This window comes from Suncus etruscus, chromosome 1, assembly GCF_024139225.1.
Source record: "Suncus etruscus isolate mSunEtr1 chromosome 1, mSunEtr1.pri.cur, whole genome shotgun sequence".
Lineage (NCBI taxonomy): Eukaryota > Metazoa > Chordata > Mammalia > Eulipotyphla > Soricidae > Suncus > Suncus etruscus.
Genome location: NC_064848.1, coordinates 144376852 through 144391302, shown reverse-complemented (window position 1 = coordinate 144391302; position 14451 = coordinate 144376852). Strand labels below are relative to the sequence as shown.

At 42.2% G+C, this 14451-nt stretch overlaps 1 protein-coding gene across 1 annotated transcript in view; it reads right to left on the bottom strand.

Annotated features, from left to right (window-relative positions):
* Positions 1-14406, bottom strand: part of TMEM140 (transmembrane protein 140) — a 19860-nt gene extending 5454 nt beyond the window's left edge. The window contains exon 1 of the mRNA XM_049775626.1: positions 14251-14406. The gene's annotated coding sequence lies outside the window, so the exon portion shown is untranslated. The remainder of the gene's footprint in view (positions 1-14250) is intronic.
* Between the last annotated feature and the right edge of the window lie 45 nt (positions 14407-14451).

Genomic DNA, 14451 nt, shown 5'->3' with positions numbered 1-14451 from the left:
CCCCTTCCTTACACCTATATTCATTGCAGCACTATTTGCCATAGCAAGATTCTGGAAACAACCAAGATGCCCTTCAACAGAAGAATGACTAAAGAAACTGTGGTACATATACACAATGGAATATTATGCAGCTGTCAGGAGAGATGAAGTCATGAAATTTTCCTATACATGGATGTACATGGAATCTATTATGCTGAGTGAAATAAATCAGAGAGAGAGAGAGAGAGAGAGAAATGCAGAATGGTCTCACTCATCTATGGGTTTTAAGAAAAATGAAAGACATTTTTGCAATAATAATTTTTAGACACAAAAGAGAAAAGAGCTGGAAGTTACAGCTCACCTCAGGAAACTCACCACAAAGAGTGATGAGTTTAGTTAGAGAAATAACTACATTTTGAACTGTCCTAATAGTGAGGATGTATGAAAGAAATGGAAAGCCTGTCTAGAGTACAGGCGGGAGTTGGGTGGGGAGGAGGGAGATTTGGGACATTGGTGTTGGGAACGTTGCACTGGTGATGGGTGGTGTTCTTTACATGACTGAAACCCAAACACAATCATGTATGTAATCAAGGTGTTTAAATAAAATATATAAAAATAAAAAAAGAAATATCAGAAAAGAAAATAAAAGAAACAAAGTGTTACTATGTAGCAGGTTTTTTTGTTTTTGCATAAGTGCAGCAAAAGATGGGAAAAATAAAAAGGAAAAACCTTTATCCCCCAAACAGGGAGAACCTCCTATGAAGCATGGTTGTTTCTGTTCAAGTATCTTAAATTTTCTCATGGATGGTGACTGAAAAGAACTGTAAATACACAGGGCATCTGCTTTTCTGAATTAGGGTCTTCACCATTTTCTTTCTTTTAATTATTATTTTAAAACTTTTGGGGAGAGCATACCTGGCAATACTCTAGAATCATTCCTGGCAGGGCTCAAGGAAGTATATGGGGTTTGGGGGATCAAACCCAAGTTGGCCACATGTAAAGAAAGTATGACATTACCTGTTGTACTATTGCTTTGGCCCCAGGTCTTTATGGTTTTCTATGAAAAGAAGGGGACCTTTTTGATTGAGTGTGAGTGAGGATCAGAGTTCTGGCAAAAGCCTTTCTGGGCTCAATGGGCTAGAACACAGACTCTGTGTGTGAGAGCCCAAAGCTTGATCGCCAGCTTTATATGATCCCCAAGCAACACTAGAAATTATCTGTGAGCACTGAGCTGGGAGAAGTACCTGAGCCCCCCTGGTTGTGGCCCCTGAACCAAAACAACTACATTTGGGGGCTGGAGTGATAGCACAGCATTAGGGTGTTTGCCTTCAATATGGCTGACCCAACACAGCCCCCAGATTCGATCCTCGGCATCCTATATAATCCTCTGAGACTGCAAGGAGAGATTTCTGAGCAGAGCCAGAAGTAACCCCTGAGTGCTGCCAGGTGTGGCCACAAAACAAAAAAGAATAAACAAACAAAACCTACTTTTTGAAAATATAAAAGCATTAGTTACCATACCTTATTTAGGGCATCCTAATTTATCTTTGTTCTAATAAAGCCTTTAGATGTCATTCTCTTATCCCAATATTGAGATTCCCTCAAGACCCCCTGCTTTACCTTGTCTTATTCTATAGCAACCATCCATGACACACAAACTAAAAAGTGATCAGACATCATACACACACCGAGGACTTACTTCATCTTTCGAGTCACAGCCACATGCCCACCTTCTGTGGTGCTGTCCCAGGTGGTACTAGCAGGTGAGCTCTCTCTATCAGGGCTCTTTCTTATACCTCCTGCCTAAGGGCCATGAGAGTCTAGTTTGCTCATCTAGTATTTCACAAACCCTCAAATGTGTTCCACGGACAGACACAGAAAGACCCAGAGAATGCTCTTTCCAGTGAAGCTCCTTCTCCAAGGAAACAGGCCAGATTCCGGAACCCTTGGATTCTACAACAATAACAGCCTCTTTCAAAGCTGCTGTGTGCAGGCTATGTGTTCTAAGCCTGACTCCTGTGGCCAGGTGTACCCTCTTTCTACAGCAACATCAGTGATAGTTTGTCATTCTCCCTGCCTGTTGAGGAACAGGGCCTCCAGTGCAGTCCTTGCCTGACCTTAACTTTCATATCTCTCCTTCATTCTGCCTCTATCTCCTTCCCAGTCACCCCAAGGCTTCTGCTCCAAAGGCCTTTCTGGTCTTTCCCAGCAGTCATACTAGTGCTCACAACTTCACCTACAGAGTGGGTCTCTGAGTTCTCACCTCCTTGGGTCTCCCTTTTTAAGGCTTCCCTCCTTGGAGTGTCGCCTTCAGCTCTTCTTCTAGAGCCTTTGTGCCCACCTGACAGGCCAGATTCTTGAATCTTCCCTCTGCAGTAGGATCAATGCTTCAACAAGAGTCATGTTTGTCTGTTTGCCTTTTAGTGTCTTTGTGGCTGTAACTGTCAAATCTAGCCATTGATTCATGATTCATATAATCTTCTATCTCTAATCATCTATGCCTATCCATTATTTTTCTGATCATCTATCTATAGAACCATTTGTCTACTAGTAAATCCATCCATCCATCTGTCCATCCGGCCGTCTGTCCGTCCATCCATCCATCCATCCTTCATTCCTTCCAATCTATCCTTTATGTATTTATTTAAAAAGTCTATGTAGTGGATCAGGGAGCTGCCTCAAAGGGCTTAAGTAGGGAGCTTTGCATGTGGGAGGCCCTGGTTCAGTCTTTGCCATGACATATTCCTTCATGCTGTATCTTGGTCCCCAGAACTGCCAGGTATGATTTATCCCAACCCACTCCAAAATCTATTTAGGGCCTTGGAGATGGCTTGGTGGTTAATGCTCCTGATTTACACACATGAGGCTGTGCATTCAATTCCCAGTACTGCCTGTATATCCTGAGGGAGATTCTGACAGCTCCACTATCTTTGATCCCTAGGACCACAGTGATTTCTGGTTACACCACAGTCAGGCATGTGAGCACTGCAACTGAGAAAGCATGACCCCTGCAAGCTGTGTGAGCATGGAGGCTTGGAAAGTGGCCTCAGAGAGCACATGTGTGAGCAACATGGTGATCCTGAATAAGATCCAGCATAGTATAGGCACATTAAAATGGGAAAATAGTATAAATACAAATAAGATCCTATCTAATAGAGATTAGAACACACAAACCTTGTAGTGCAAAGGGACCTTACACCCTGAACATTGACATAACGACCTGGCACAGACGTCAGAAGAAAGGGCATATTCCATTCTCCCCTGAACCAGGAAAGCCATCCACGAAACATCCAGGCTGGTCTATAACATCACTTGGAAGCAATCCTCTACCATGGAAGACCTACACTGCTCAGACTTCGACCTGCTCAAAAGAGACTTTCCCTTAACACTGAGAAGACTTAACAACAACAACGACCGGCTTACAGGACAGGGCTCCCTGCATTGCCCTTTGATTGTGAGGTTGAAAGGAGAGGATGCTCCACGTCCTGACTTCAATGTAAGATATGCAGATCCAGGATCTTTAATACAGAAACATGATACCAACAACAGAGACTGTGTTGAAAAATAAAAGTGTGTTGGCACTACAGTACAATGTATTGGGATTGGACGATCTAGCTTGCTTGGAGCCTAGCTTGGTCTTGTGCCAGGAAACACGTCAGGTGGTCTGGTCTCTTTGTACTTAGGGCCTAAGGTTATTTCTTTCCATGTTCCTCATATTTTGGTGAGCTATGCAAACAACAAATGTCCACTCTAACACCATTTCTTACTGTGCTCCTTTTAACTCTAATCCTTAAAAAGAAACTCACTTAAAATTTGAGGTTAACTTAAGCTAATATTGCATGTTATATGGAAATGTAAGAAAATACTATGCCTGTAATTGTTTAAGGATGTTACGTAAGTTTATGGCTTTAGATTGCCTTGTGTACCTGTTAAGAAATATTATAAAGTATTACAATCTGGGGACTTGAGGGACAAGAGAGTAATGTACATGGATTCTTGTGTTATTTATCTTAATGTTCTTTGGTCGAAATTTCAAAGTTAATATATCAGCAAGGGGACTTCTGAGAATTATGTTATGGTTGATTGTCTGACCAGCTGTAACTTTACCTTGTCCTCTTACTGTACTTTGCACCCTTGTTCTCATAAATTAAAAAATAAAAATTTAAAAAAAAAAAAAAAAAAAAAAAAAAAAAAAAAAAAAAGAAAAGAAAAAAAAAAAAAAAAAAAAAAAAAAAAAGATCCAGCATAGTGTGACCCATGGCGAGCATATGTAAAAATCTGAAGAAGCACCACAATCTTGACGTCTGTGTCCCAGCTAGTAGCACAATGAAGCGTGGAGGCACCACTGACACGCATATGCGCACCTCTTTTCAATCACATCAATTCACACAACAGCCCTTTTGCTGTGTCTACCTAGCATGCCAGCAGGTGGAACAGTGCAATAAATACCTATAGCTCGGTGTGCGTATAGGAGGGCTGGAATGTCAGGATAGGCACAAAGGAACATCTCAATCAAATTCCTCCATTGTTTTCTGTCCCCTATGCTTCTCATCTATATTTCTAAATGTAAGTTATTATAATTTTAGGTTTTGGTTTTGGGGCCACACTCAGTGGTGTTCAGAGTTTAGTCTGCTCTGTGCTCAGGGATCCCATATGGTCCCACCCAAATCCAGGTTGGTTACATGCAAGGCAAGCTCATATTATTACGCTCTGCAGTATTATCACTCTGGTCCCCTCAGTATAAAGTACTGTAAAGGTCTCCTCATTTTGAGGACATATTGCCTAAGCCCATATCTTGAAGAGAATTGAGTTTTCTATGGGCCAGTAAAGGGAGACGGATGCAGTAAACACGCAGCACAAAGGATAGGGTGACAGTAAGTTTCCCTTCTGATCAAGGCCTTGAGGCCTGCTGGGCTGAGGAGTTGTCTTTAAGTAGTTCTGAAGAGAATAAAAAATCCAGTCGGAGGGGCAAGAGATAGCACAGCAGGTAGTGGGTTTGCCTTGCACGTGGTCAACCTGGGTTCAGTCCCAGGATCCCATATGGTCCCCTAAGCACTGCCAGGAATGACTCTTGAGCCCAGAGCCCAGAGTAATCCATGAAAACTGCTGTGTGTGGCCTAAAAACTAAAATTAAAAAATAATATGGTTGGTCATCAGCTACACATTAACTTCCTAGCCTTTGCTCTATCAGTGATTTAAAAAAGTTCTTAGGAAGACCAACTAAGTAGCAGACCCAGAGGTAACAAACAGTCAACAGGACTGGCATAAGTCTGACATAAGTGTCCATGTGGTATCATAACTAAAAGTGACTGAATCAGAGAAGAGATAGAGCACTACCACAAATGCTCAGTGTGTGTCCTCTCATGACTAGGAAGTGTAAGATTCACATGGGACTATCTTACAACTTTCTGGACATGGGGGCTTGTAAAATCTCTGACTTATGACTCCACCACACCCAACATGAAAAATGCACTCCAAGGATCAACCTGTGCGTTTCCTTGACCAGGGCTATAAAGAAATAAACACAATTCTTGACTATAAAATAAAGGAGGAGAAAGAGGAGAGGCAAGGAAGGATAAAAAGTGAAAAGAAGAGAAGAACAAACAAAGAAACCAATTTATTTCTTCCCTGAGAAAAGAACTTATATTAAAAAATCTTTTTTAAATTTATTTTTATTTTTATTTTTTTAATCTTTTTTATTTTTATTTTTTCTTCTTTATTTGAACATCTTGATTACATAAATGATTGTGATTAGGTTTCAGTCATGTAAAGAACACCCCCTTCACCAGTGCAACATTCCCACCACCAATGTTCCAAATCTCCTCCATCCCACCCCACCCCCACTGTACTCCAGACAGGCTTTCCAGTTCCCTCATTCATTTACATGATTATGGTAGTTCTCTGTGTAGTTATTTCTATAGCTATACTCACCACTCTTTGTGGTGAGATTCATGGAGTGAAATGGTGTTCCAGCTTTCCTCTCATTGCCTCTGAGGATTGTTACAAAAATGACTTTTATTTTTTTTAAAACCCATAGATGAGTGAGACTATTCTGGCATCTCTCTCTCTCCCTCTGACTTATTTCACTCAGCATGATAGATTCCATGTACATCCATGTATTAGAAAAATTCATGACTTTCATCTCTCCTGACGGCTGCATAATATTCCATTGTGTATATGTACCACAGTTTCTTTAGCCATTCATCTGTTGAAGGGCATCTTGGTTGTTTCCAGAGCCTGGCTATTGTGAATACGCTGTAATAAATATAGGTGTGAGGAAGGGTTTTTTTGTATTGTATTTTTGTGTTCTTAGGGTATATCCCTAGGAGTGGAATAGCTGGGTCAAATGGGAGCTCAATTTCCAGACTTTGAAGGAATCTCCATATTGCTTTCCATAGAGGCTGTACTAGATGGCATTCCCACCAGCAGTGGATAAGAGTTCCTTTCTCTCCACATCCCTGCCAGCACTGATTGTTCTCATTCTTTGTGATTGTGCGCCATATTTTAAAAAATCTTGTTTTGTTTTTCTGAGTGGGGTTTTCCACTCAGTACTCATGTCATGTGAAAGACACTCCTGATGATGCTCAGACCACTGGGCTAACAGGTCAGTTCTAGAGGCATTGCCAGGAATTGCCAAGGCCATCTCTAGAAATGCTCAGTGACCTCAGTTAGTCATCTTGCATAGCTAAAGCAATGTGATGCTGGTGGCGAGGATGGAAGCCATGTACTCTCTCTCTCTCTCTGGCCCTTGAGACATTCTCAACAAAAAGGAATCAAGTTTACCATATTTTTGTACCAGAAGACACCCTCCCCCAAAGTGCATCTTATTGGAGTGAATGCTGCCTAGAGCTGAAGCCTGAGTGCAGGGTGAGGAGAGCATCTAAAAACTATGAGTCTTAAGGGTCAGGTGCATCTTATAGAGCAAAAAATATGGTAAATTGAGAATAGATTATCTCATTAAACACAGACTTCAACATCTGGAGCATAATTATGGGCCAATCCCTGCACAAAGTCCATAGCAAGTATGATTTCACTAAGTTCTCATGGCAACCTGATGGGAACCAATCTATTATCCCCTCTCTTTGCAAGAGGAAGAAGGCTCTTTGCAGTGGCCTTGTGAGAAAACAAGAAATTAGGCTGCAGATGTGAGAAAAATTAAATGAGTTGATGGATGTGATATATATGCTCAGCAAGCATCCTCTCAATGATGAGATGTCCTCTCAATGAGAGAACAATAATATTTATTATGAATAGGGAAATATCCCAGAACCACACAGCTTGTCAGCAGTGAAAATCCTAGAGGAGAAACCACCTACTTCAAGAGTTCTTGATGCTGGAGCTCAGAAATAGAGTGAAAATGGAGGTCTGAGCTCCAAGGGGCTCAGGGATTTTGGTGATGAGACTTTAGGTAATACGTTTTAATAAGTAATTATTAAAATTATTAAAATAAGGTAACCTGTATGTAGGGAATAAACATCAAAGCAGCCTGCAAGGGTGTACAGTCCAGTCTGAGCCCTTGGACATGCTGCTGTCCCTGATCCTTCAAGATCATGTCATCCATAGAAAATCCAGTCGGAGAGGCTGGAGTGATAGCACAGCAGGTAGGGCATATTTGCTTGCACATGATCAAAACTGGTTCAATCCCCAGGATCTCATATAGTCCCCCTGAACACTGCAAGGAAATGACTCATGAGCCTGGAGCCCAGAGTAATCCCTAAGAATTTCTGGATGTAGCCCCAAAACTATATATATATATATATACACACACACATATATTTTATAATAATCTGATTTGGCTTCTCCCTTCCAGATACCAATGAAACTGAAGTGCATAGCATTTTTACCTTTTTGGTTTTGGGTCACATCTGGCTTACCCCTGGTTCTGTGCTCAGGGATCTTAAGGGGGCCATATGAAATGCCATGGATCCAACCCTGGTCAGTTGTGTGGCAAGGCTAATACCTGATCCACTGTACTAATCTCTCTGGCCTTGAAGTTCACAAATATCCATGTACATAGCCCTAGGTACATAGTTTGTACCCAAAGGATACCCAGGATACCCAAATTCAGAGGAGCCAAGGCTTCAGATTCTAAGCAAGCAAAAGGCAGGGAGGAAGTGCAGTTAAAGGGAACATGAAATTACTAGAATAAAGCACAAGGCTAAGAGCCAGGCTGGAATGCCTGGTTAGTCTCCCCCTGAAAATCTTTTAGACAATGCAATTTAGGATTTGTGTGTGCATGGGTGGGGTTGTGGTTCTGACAAAAAGGGAAGAAGAAAAGGAAACATGTCATATTTCCTCTGACAGAAAACATTGAGCTCAAGTTCTTTGTTTTCCAAGTAGGACTCAGGCAATGTGGCCCAAGTGGTGTGGAGAGGGTGGGGAGGAAGGTCCATGGGTTACAGGTAACTTGGGATATGGCCAGCCTCTGCACCAGCTTTTTAATTAACACTTTGATGTCCCTCGTCTATGTACCACAAAAAGATGAACTTGGTTAGGCAGAAATAGAACTGCATTAAGATTGCAACAATAACATCAGAAGGTTCAGATCGGTATCATCATTGACAATCAACTACTGAAATAAGTTGTCTACACTTGTGTTTCTTCAACCTTTTCAAACTCTGGCCCCTTCTGACCTCGTTTCCTTTCTGTAACCCCCAATCTTGACCTACAGGTTCATTTGTGTCCCCCTTGGGATATGCTGGGAGGGCCCCAGTGGGGCCACATGACCCCTGGTTGAGAAACTTGAGTTTAAAGGGTGAACATTAATTATTCTATTTGTTCAGTTGTTTGGTTGCTTATTATCCCTTGCTACATAGAACTTGGGATGGGAACAAAGGTTAAAAAACGAGAGGGAGAGAAAGAAAAATCCTGAAAAATGAGGGAAAAATTCCTGCATCTTGGAAATTCTTCTTGTTTTCTTGGCAGGACTCCACTTCTAGTGTCTGTGATACTGAGATTCAGGAATGAGAAGGAACCAAAGTTAAAGAGACAATGAGTAATTAGAAACTCAGATCTGGGGCTAGAGAGATAGCACAGCAGTAAGGCATTTGCTTTGCACGCGCCAACCCAGAACGGACAGTGGTTTGATCTCCAGCATTCTAAATGGTCCCCTGAGCCTGCCAGGGGTTATTTCAGAGCACAGAGCCAGGAGTAACTCCTGAGCATCACCATGCATGACCCAAAAAACAAAAAAGAAAAAGAAAAGAAAGTAAAAAACTTGGGTCGTCTGTCTGCACCCCCCTCAACCCTTGGCATACAGGTCCAGCTTTTTCTCCTGTAACTGGGTATGGGGGGTGGGGGACTTCTTATAAGACCCCATTACTGACCCTTCTGTCCTCCCTACTGCAGGAGTCACAGGACAAAGTTGGTGCTGGGTCTTTCCTCAGAATACTCTTTAGTTGGGGGAGATAAAACAACAGGCATTTTTATGAAGATGCAGTGATCATTTTGGAAAAGATCTAGGAAGTACATAAATAGTAAGTGAAGGTGAAAAGTTGGTAATAAAACAGGGGTGAGTCCAGGGCACAGGAAGGTCTGTCTGCCATGAAGCCCTTGATTTGAGGCCTGTGGGTAGAGGGAGGCCTATCCGGACTAGGGAAAGAACAGACCCAGGATGTGCATGGTTGGGTTGGTACAAATGCCTTGTTGGAAGAGACTTAACCATCAACTTAAGTTAATGCTGGTTAAGTTGATGCTGGCCAGGAAGTGGACCAAAGAATCTAAGGCCTAATGGGGGAGAAAGTCTGGTCTGCATCCTCCTAACCAGTGCAGTTCCCCCTACACAGCAGCTCTAGGCATCAAGGCTGGGGGGATGGGCAGATTGCTGCTGAGAGATGGAGGAACTGAGGCAATGGCAGCTTTTATCTCTGACATTTGTAACCATCAGCTCACAGGGAAGTTTGCACCTGAGGGACTGGCACAATTTCCCTTAGGGAGCCATGAGAAGCCAGGGATGGGTGCCATTGGTGCTTTCTCTTTGCTCCCCTAATGAAATAACTACATATAGATCCCATCCTCTGCACCTTAGGGCCTTCACACTGTAGCTTCTCTCCCTCCTCCTCCATATTGGTGGGGTGAGGCACAGCTGGCTCTGTGGGCTACTTCTAGCTATGTTCAGGGGACCAGTGATTGAAGCCAGGTTGGCCATATGCAAGGCAAATGCCCTACCTATCCTAGTATCTCTCCTACAGATTTACTCATCTTTTGGTTTTGGGGCCACACCCAGATTACTCCTGGGTTGGCTGTGAACAAAGCAAGTACTGCTACTTGTTGTACTATCACTCTGGTCACACTATATTTTTTTAAATTGGTTTTGTTTCCATCCTGTCCAATTCCTGGACTCCTTGAAGCTTATTATTATTATGTGAATCGTATGGTGTAAACCTTTCTCGTTTTTTTTTTTTTCACTTGACACACTTAAAACCCTTGTTTGGAGTGTTCAGGGGCTTACTCCTGGTCTGGCTTAGAAATGACTCCCTGGTGGGCTCAAGTGTTCATATGGGGTGTCAGAGATTAAACTCAGGTCAGCTGTGTGCAAGCAGCTTTGTGCTTTAATATCTATACTATTGTTCTGGGCCCCAACACAATCAAAACTCTTTTTTTTTCTTTTTGGTCACAGCTGGCAGTGCTCAGGGGTTACTCCTGGCTCTAACGCTCAGAAATCGCTCCTGGCAGGCTCAGGGGACCATATGGAAATGCCGGGATTCGAACCTCCATCATTCTGCATGCAAGGCAAAACGCACCACCTCCATGCTATCTCTCCGGCCCCACAATTCAGAAACTCTTTTTTTTTCTTTTAAGTTTTTTTTTTTTTTTTTTTGGTTTTTGGGCCACAACCCGGCAGTGCTCCAGGGGTTACTCCTGGCAGTCTGCTTCAGAAATAGCTCCTGGCAGGCACGGGGGGACCATATGGGACACCGGGATTCGAACCAACCACCTTTGGTCCTAAATAGGCAGCTTGCAAGGCAAATGCCACTGTGCTATCTCTCCGGTGGCCCCACAATCAGAACTCTTAATGTTATTTTATAAAAGGCACAAAGAGGTAAACTTAAATAGCTGCATACTATTCTATTAGTATACTATATAATCTAGTTGGTTATTATTTGATAGGTATTTAGGTTGTCTATAGTCCCTTGGGTAAAAACTGTAATAAATATACTTGTAAATAATAAAACAAGTAGGTAGATTTCTGGGGGGTGAGTGGGGTCCACTGAATAATTTATTTCTGGAAAGGGGGCACAGTAGACCCATTTATGTTTGGGCTGCACAGTGAAGAAGAAAGAAGTCAAACATTCTGCAGAATAAAAGTCTCACATCCTGGGGCTGAAGAGGGAATGGGTAGGGTTTCTGCTTTGCATATTGCCAAACTGGACTCAATCCTCAGCATATGGGGTCCCTGAAAACCTTCTAGAAGTAAAATATGAGCCAAGAGTCAAAAATCAAGCCCTGAGCACCTTACTGGATGGGACCAAGAAACACAAAACAAGAGAGGAGGACCATTGCTGAGACACATCACATGGGTCCATGAGTGAAATGTGACTGACCAACAACAAGGAAAAGGATAAAGTTAGAATGTGCTATATGAATGAGAAAAGCACACGCAGAATTGTCAGGAGGAAATTGCAACCACAAAGAAAAGTTTTGCACAGGCTGAATGCTTTGGAAATATCTACTGAGAAACAGCAAAAAACCAAGATGAGAATACAATAGAAGATCAAAATCATGAGAACTCCCTCCACATACATGAATTGACTCATAGACCTGGTATCTAAAAATGTTCACATACAAGCAACAGAAAACGACTCCCTTAAGAAATGCACAGACAAGACATGAAGAAGCATTTCAGGAAAGAAGTCCACCCTTGTGTGGAAACTTTTCTTACCAGCCAAGTTTCGCCCAGGGAAACTCCCTGTAACTGTAGTTGCCTGCAGAACCATCTAACTCAGCTCTGACTAGCCTTCCCAGATAAAGTTCCAACCTCACAGATAAGGGCTTTGCAGACAGCTGCCAAAAACAGCTTGGGTGAAGCTTTCACAGTGGTGCTGGGAATTCACCTCTACCCATTCACCACCAACTTCGGTCCTCCTGGCCCCAGTGTGTGCAGCTGAGGTGTGGGGCTGAGTGAGTGTTTCAGCTTCTACTCAGGAGATGTTTTTCCCAGCACCGGCTTATAGCTTGGGGCTTTCCCAGAGCAGCATGTTAACACAAGCACATGTGGACATGAAAAGGCTTCTTAGAAATCAAGCAACTTCATCTCTATTAGTACTAATCAAAATTCTGCAGGTGGGCCAGAGAGATATTGGCAAACCAGGGTTAGATCCCCGATATCCCATATGGTCCCCCTGAGCACCACTGTAAGTGATTCTTGAGTGCAGAACTTGGAGTAACTGAGCGCTGCTGGGTGTGAAACCATCCAAAATTTTCTTGAACGTTTCAGAATTTATATGCCAGAAATAGAGACAAAATCCAGAGTGGCTTTATCTATATCTCATCTTTGTTTGTTTTGTTTTTGGGTCACACCCGGCAGCGCTCAGGGGGTTACTTCAGGCTCTACACTCAGAAACCTACACTCTACACTCTACACCCCGGCAAACACGGGTGACCATATTGATGTGGGAATTTGAACCACCGTCCTTCTGCATGCAAAGCAAACGCCTTACCTCCATGCTATCTCTCTGGCCCCTCTATATCTCATCTTAACCATGTCTCCATGTCCATACCTATTCTTACATCCATGCCCCTAGCATCTCTATACATCCCTGTCTATAATCTTTATATCCATATATTTATATATCCACATTCAGCACCATATTAGCTCTATACCTTTATATCTTTATCCTTAGATCCTTTATATATCACTGTATATTTATATCCATATCATCAGTATCTATATTCACTGCCATGTCTGTATCTTTTATAAATCACTATATCAGATTAACACACTTTTAAGCTTATTTCCTTTCATAATATTATAAAAGACATCCCCATCAAAATAACCCATAAGTTTTCCTAATCAAAACTGCAAATAAAATTGCTTGATGATAGCAAGTGTGGTAAATCTGATATTTTTGATATTGAATGTGAAAAATTTCTAAAATTTTTTGGGCTGGTATTGAATGTGAAAAATTTCTAAAATTTCTGGGGCTGGGAATACACACACACACACACACACACACACACACACATTCAGAAATGCAACCAGTCAATCTGTTTATCACAGCATTACTTTGAAAATAAAAAAGGAAAGAAATGGGGAAACAACAGTAACGCTCCATGTTAGGATTAAATTGCAGATCTGTAAACTTTGGAAAATGGGTTCTGAGAATCACAATCACCAGTTAGAGAGTATCTACATTAAGACACAGTGAGGAAAGAGTAAAAAGTCCTGAATGTTGCAATTATGGGCAACAGTTTTTTTTTTTTGCTTTAAAGTAATTCCCAGATTGTTATGCATAATTTATAAAAACGTAAAATTATAAAGTAAACCACAGGAATAAACAGGAAAGAACATAAACAAAACAAAAAGTATAACGAAAGCGAAAGGAGAATTTCCTGTGAACTGATTTGTGGGTCTGAGCTGAGATTCTCATGAAGGTTGAAAATACTAAAAACTGGTACTTGTCTTGAAGAAAGGAGAAAAGGTCTCCCAGATACGTTTGTGTGTTCTTTTCCCCCTTTCCTCAAGAGCTTGTATAAGGGATGCAGCACCAAGAAAGTTACTAGAGAAAATCGTTGGCATTTAAAAATAAATTTTTAAGATAAAAAGTTATCTTGCATGCGACAGAACTAAAGTTCCACCACCAATTTCCCTTAAGGTGTGGGAAAAGCGCTCATAACGCGTTGTCTGCAGAATCAAGGACACTTGTCTTTCCCCATTTCCAGTATGACTGGAGGATTTGCAGTGTTTTTACAACTATCTTTGAGTCAACAGTTGGGCTACGTTGGGTCTGCTTTTGCTATTGTTCACTTCTGTCACCCACCACATTTATGGGTACAGAGGTGGGGGGGACCAAGCCCCCACAGTTTCTAACTCAATCCTACTGACTTTAGCTTCTTCATTTTGGAATTCAAGGACACCAAGGGTAAAGGCAGAAGATCCCTTAATCACATCCAAAGGTGGAGGGGTGGATGGGGCTGTGTGTGATCCTACCCCTTCAGGGAAGACAGTATGAAGGAAGAGAGGTTGCTCTGCTAGAACCTGCAAAAGTCTGAGAACAAAGTACCTAACAGGTTGGTAGGCTTCTGCTAAGGCATGCAAGGCAGGTAACTTACAGAAAGAAGCTGTAGAACTCACAGCAAGATTCATAAAAAGCCAGTGCAGGATGTGGGGCTGGGGTGGCTGCTTCTTTCCTGTTGGTGAGGCGAACACTCTGGGAGATGCAGCTGGAAACGGTCCTGGTCCTGGGCTAGGAACCTGCTCGCCTTGCTTCTTACTTTTCAGTAAGCAAGAGCCCTTTGAACTTTGGTCCATGT